The sequence below is a fragment of the Saimiri boliviensis genome, chromosome 1 (genome assembly GCF_048565385.1).
Source record: "Saimiri boliviensis isolate mSaiBol1 chromosome 1, mSaiBol1.pri, whole genome shotgun sequence".
In the NCBI taxonomy this organism is placed as follows: domain Eukaryota; kingdom Metazoa; phylum Chordata; class Mammalia; order Primates; family Cebidae; genus Saimiri; species Saimiri boliviensis.
Genome location: NC_133449.1, coordinates 33,479,540 through 33,485,941, shown reverse-complemented (window position 1 = coordinate 33,485,941; position 6,402 = coordinate 33,479,540). Strand labels below are relative to the sequence as shown.

Here is a 6,402-nt window from a genome sequence, read left to right as displayed (position 1 = left end):
CTGGCCAAAATATGCTAACTTGAAAGGAAGCCATAACTTAAACCTTTAAATGTTTATTCCCTAGCATTCTCCAAATCTGCAAAAGTTGAAACTTCCTTTTGGACCAATTACCAGCAGGCTACTGAAATCCTGATCCAAGACTAAAGTGAACAATTAGAAATCCTAGCCAAGTATGTAGAACCCCAGGCTTTCTTCATAGATGAGGACATCTGGTGAGTTTACATTGTTTCATCAATCATCACAACATCTATTAGGCTACAAAAATCATGATGGATAAAGTTTCCAATTCCATAAACAGATAATCAGAAGCACTGAATAGCCAAGTTAATGGTTGACTTATAATCACTGATTAAGGCATTAGCAAATCCTTGAAGAAAATCCAGGCACTGAGCCACGACCCTCTTTTTCACTCTACATACCCACCGCACCTTTGCTCTAAATACAAATGAGACTGCTTTAGAGGTAACTCCAATGTGCTCCACTCCTTGCTTTGTTCCAAGCCACATGTACTAATGGGATAGTGTGGGTTACACAGAGTTGGGTCTGTGTTGTTCTTTCACCATTCTGGACATTTTGGTGCAATTAAATCAATTAAATAAAAATGTCACAGGATCTCAGTAGCTCAGTTTCATCTGTTTTTAACAATCTTTATTCATTTAACAACCTTCATTCATTCAAACTTCATTAATTCATACATTTTCCTTCAACTGTAGGGAAATAAGATTGGACTAACTTCAAAGGAACTTGAAGTAGTAAATGTAAAGTGCTTAAGTTCTTACTGCAAACAAGCTCAGACTTGGGAATACAAAGCTGGAAACTGGAGGGTGAGAAATTAAAAGCAAGATCAGTAACAACTTGGAAATTAGCTAAACTCAAGGTGTTCAGAAACTTGGGTAAAAAGGCTGAGAGTACAATCATGTGTCCATAGAAACATGGATCCCAAAAGTCAAAAGAATATGAGTCAAAACCCTGTGGATTAGCCATAAATTGAGGACCTCATGAATTCTGGAGTCTCAGAAATCCAAACAGCACACCACAGTACTACAACAAGGAGACTTAGAAATGGAGGTGACAGCTATCTCAAACAGTTTCTTAAATATGTCCCACAGGACAGTTGTCTTGTTATTTATATTTTGTCTTAAAATAACAACTTGAGAATTTTTGCTAAAAGGTGACAGAATGAATGCACATTTACTTAGTTCCTCTGCCAGAAACTCACTGAAATGGATAACAACAACCAAAAATAGAGCCAGATAATCACACTCATGGTGAAACTAGGGAATGGTGAAAATGGCATAAAAGACACTATAATGAGTATCTGTTCACGCCAAAATTCACACCAAGTTAAAGCAAGATGCATGGAAACCAACACCTGACTCCACACCCCATAGGAAGAATATAAATTTCCCTTACAAAAAGCAAGAGCCCTAAAGTGTCTGCCCCAAAATTCTATGGATGTGAAAATGGAGCAGGAGTTGTGAACAATCAGTAGGAGGAGTTACAAGGATCAATTTAACAAATATTTATTGAACAACTGTACATGCTAAGAGGAGTGGTTGCAAGACAGGGACAGTTTATGCTTATTTTTTTCCATCTCACAATCTATTCATTAAAAATCCTTGAGATGAGGAAAGACAATAAATGGAAGCCTATACATCTGCTGGGTTAATTTAAATGAACTCTATCTAAGTCAGCAAATAAAAAGTCTTGAAAGTGAGTCCAGGGTTCCAGACTCCTGCCAGAGTGAACCACAGACCTAAAGTAGGAAATGGACAGAAACTGAGGAGGAGGGGTCCCAAAGCAGAGGATTCATTATATGTAATTGCAAAGAATGTTAAGACAATACACATAAAATAAGACTTCTTATTTTGTCCCTCTGCCCTTCAAGCACATGAAGGACTAAACAGAGTTTAACTTTCTACCTTAGAGTCTGGTAGCACAATTTTATGCAAATCTATCTGGAGAAGAATACATTCAAGGGAAGCACAATTCCACTATCCACTTCTTGAGTAAATAACAGCCCAGATGGAAGAGAAGTGCCTGCATTCGGACACAAAGAATTAATAAGATGAAGTTTCAAACATGGCACCTGTGCAGAGTTCATACCAAAACAAAAACAGAAAGAAAAAAAAAAACAAGAAGGAGGTGGAAGGGGAAAAAAAAGACTCCACTAAACAAATACAAGATAAAGACTATATATTGGAAGAACAGTTATTCCAAGAACAGTGCTTTGTAATACAGAACTCTATATAGATTAGACCTTTTTAAAGTATTGCAAAAAAATTACAGAGGATACAGACTTTACAAAAATTGACATCAAAGAAGAGATTCAGATTCATGAGATCAACTAAGAAATAAGACAATAGAAGAAAATGAAAAGAAAAAAAGATTAATAAGACATTACATTGTGAAAACCACAATGGTAGCAGTAAGAAATCCATATTAGCAAAAATAGTCAGTGATAAGAAGGACTGGGTAGAGGAAAAACACAGAATGCAAACGGAAAAGAAAAATGTATAAAAGTAATTAGAGATAAAGATGACAGGCATGAAATAAAGATAATGGACATCTAACATCTGAATTGCAGTCCTAGAGAAAAAAGTGGTGTAAGTGAAAAGGAAAAAAATATAGTTATAATAGAAAATCATTTTTCTGAAATAAAAGAAGATAGGAATGCACAGATTGAAAGGGCTCACACTATGCAAGTAAAATTATTAACAAACCATTGAAACAGAAACATAGTCATGCTATTGAATGTCAAAGAAAAAGTCTACAAGTAATTAAGCAGAAGAAACAGAATCTACAAAAGAAGAAAAATCAAGCTAAACTCATACTTTTTGGCAATATTAAATGCCAGAAGAAAATGGAATAATGCCACAGATTGAGAGGAAAAACGCATTATTATCTTTGTGAATTATAGAGTTCAACTTTTGTGGTCTATCCTGTAATCCATCTTTGTAAATATTCCATGAACTCTTTAAAAAGACCAAAACTGCTCTCTAAAGTACCAGAGAACATTTTTGAATGATTATATATTATAGTATACAGTAAAGGAAATTTTAATATAATTTTAATGAAAATAGCACAAACAAATTTTCTTATTATAATCAGTGCAATAAAATTAGAAATCCAAAATAGAGAAATTAAAAACCCAGATGCTTGCAAATTTTTGAGATAGATTCTTCTATACAATTTGTGGGTCAAAGTGTAAATTAAAGGGCAACAGCAGAGGAATTAGAAACCATGAGCATGAAAGCAACACTCACTAAAATCTACAGGGAAAACTAGCACTGCAGGCAAGGAAAATCTATGGCCTGAAACACTTACATTACCAAACAAATATGAATAAAACAACTGGGACATTTGAGTTGGAAAAATTAAAAGTATACATAAAAATAGAATTTAAATCCATTTTAAATGAATAGATACAGTCAATAATATGAATGAATTAAAAAATAAATATTGGACCGGGTGCAGTGGCTCATGCCTGTTATCCTGGCACTTTGGGAGGCCAAGGCAGGTGGATTGCCTGAGTTCAGGAGTTTGAGACCAGCCTGGGCAACGTGGTAAAACCACGTCTCTACTCAAAGACAAAAAATTAGCCGCATGTGGTGGCATGCCCCTGTAGTCCCAGCTACTCACAAGGCTGAGGCACAAGAATTGCTTGAACCCGGGAGGTGGAGGCTGCAATGATATGAGATTGTGCCACTGCACTCCAGCCTCAGTAACTGATTGAGACACTGAAAAAAAAAAAAAAAAAAATGTCGACCAAAAGTAGTCAGAACATCCCGCCCACATACACATTATAATGTAATGTAATTCCACTTATTAGAAACTTAGAAACAGTCCATTCTAATGTATGGCCACAGAAATCAGCAGAGGGACTACCTTTTAGGGTGAGGTACAATGGTATTAATAGGAAAAAGGCATAAAGGAACTTTCTAGGAGTAATGAACAGCTCTAGAACTTGACCTGGGTAGTGATTATAAGGGTAGACATGAAGGTAAAACGATGAGTTCACGTCCTTTATAGGGACATGGATGAACCTGGAAACCATCATTCTCAGCAAACTGACACAAGAGCAGAAAATCAAACACCGTATATTCTCGCTCATAGGCGGGTGTTGAACAATGAGAACACATGGACACAGGGAGGGGAGCACTACACACTGGGGTCTGTTGGGGGGAAATGGGGGAGGGGCGGGGGGTGGGGAGGTGGGAAGAGATAGCATGGGGAGAAATGACAGATACAGGTGAGGGGACGGAAGGCAGCAAAGCACACTGCCATGTGTGTACCTATGCAACAATCTTGCATGTTCATCACATGTACCCCAAAACCTAAAATGCAATAAAAAAAAAAAGAAAAAAAAAAAAAAAAAAAATTCATCAGGCTCCACACTTAAGCAGTGTGCGTGTTACATTGGTAAACAATACTGCAACTTGCAGAAAAGCTTTTTTTTTTTTTTTTTTTTTTTTAAATATGGAACGCTTCACGAATTTGCGTGTCATCCTTGCGCAGGGGCCATGCTAATCTTCTCTGTATCGTTCCAATTTTAGTATATGTGCTGCCGAAGCGAGCACGCAGAAAAACTTTTAATTAAAAAAATAGTGATTAATGAATTAGAAAATAAAAAAGGATTGATAAATATAAGAGCTACTCTGGGGCAAGAGGGTAGGGGTGGAGGAACAAATAAATGAACTAAATAAACCACTACACTATCAAAGATCTGTAAAAAGAAATAACACAAATACAAAAATTTAAGAATGAGAAAGGTAAGTGATAACTGATACAAGAAAAACTAAGATAATTTTAAAGTGTACATTTTCTTTCTAAAAATGTCAAAACCCTCAAAAAATAAAAATTAAAAAACTAAGTAAAACAAAAACATGAAAGAAATTCCGAAGTTTTCAAAGAGCTAACCCTCATGAGAGTTTGACATCAGGCAATTTCATAGATGAAATATTTCAAAGCTTAAGGCTAGGAAAATTATCATCTTATTTACACTGTTTCTAAGTAAAAATGGTCAATTGAAGCTAGATCACAGATGTGCCATCTCCTCCTTCCAAAATGAAGACAAAGTAGGGAAAACTAATAAACACATACACGAACAAGTCAAATAAGCAAGAACCTAAATTTCCACTATAAAACGCTGGTATGGTGTGGCATGGTGCAGTGGGACCTTTAGTCCACATCACAAGGGGTGCAAGGGAGTATAGGTGCAAGATAGGTTGATAAGTTACATTCATAGCCCCAATTCACAGAGAAGCAAACTGAATGACTGAGAAGGCGCCGCTCCCTGGAAAGACTTGAACAAACTAATTCTAAGGGGTAGAAGCCCTGGCCGACTTTCTCTAAGTTCCCAGCGAAGTGGGAGGAATGCAGCAACTGTCTCTGCAGGCCAGGTGAAACACAGAGAGGGAAGGTGTATTTATTACTTCAAACCAGACTTAATTATCCCCAGCAAGGAACAAGGACTCAGCAGGGTTGAAATCAGATGAGAAAATTAATGAAATGAGATCGTCTGAGAGAACAGTAAGCCAGGGGAGAGAAGGAACATTGCAAAGCCCCAGGCAAGTTCTCTTCACCCAATCACACCCACCAAAGGCCAGAAAACAAATACTACCTAACGTTGCCAGATTTCACTAATAAAATCACAGGATTTCCAGTTGCATTTGGACACACTTATACTAAAAAAGGATTCACTGCTTTTCTGAAATCTGATTTTAAGGCACCACTAATAACCTCAATTCACAGAGAAGTAAACTGAGTGACTGGGAAGACGACAGCATCACAACAGGCCATCTGTCTAAGATACCCTAATAAGACCAGAAGCAGCGAGACGGCCTTGTTGTTTCCCATTTGCAATCAGATAGAGTGGGAAAGGCTCTGGGGAAATGAGGGGTGGGCGAAAATGTGGATACAGGGTGTCCTCCTCTCTTACAGAAACTCTTAAGTTATCATTAGAAAATAATACAATAAGATGAAATAAAACCTAAAAACAGGATGGCCTAATAATAAAAATAAAATGAAATAAAACTTAAAAACATGATGGCATTAGACCTCTCCACAATTCACTATCCGAAGATATTAACAATACATGCAAAGTTCTGAGGGAATGTGAAAATCAAGAACCTATCCAGGAAAAGGTTGATTTAATTATAATGTTCTCAACATGAAAGAACCCAGAGAGTTCAACACCCATAAGACTCTCTTGCAAATTCCCCAGAACAGTGCAAACAAGGCAACTGAAATGAATAAAGAAGGCTTGTTAAAAGGATCACTGGTAAGTATTGAAAATATTAAATTACAGTAATACAGCGAAAGCATACTGGAAAGTATGAGTAAAGAATGGAAATTAAGCAAAATAAATATAACTTAAAACAACATAAAGCTAATAGAAAA

At 36.5% G+C, this 6,402-nt stretch overlaps 1 non-coding gene across 1 annotated transcript; it reads right to left on the bottom strand.

Annotated features, from left to right (window-relative positions):
* Positions 1-4,473: 4,473 nt before the first annotated feature.
* LOC120361914 (U6 spliceosomal RNA) lies at positions 4,474-4,580 on the bottom strand. The gene has a single exon (XR_005577951.1). It is a non-coding gene; the product is annotated as a U6 spliceosomal RNA (small nuclear RNA).
* Positions 4,581-6,402: the final 1,822 nt, after the last annotated feature.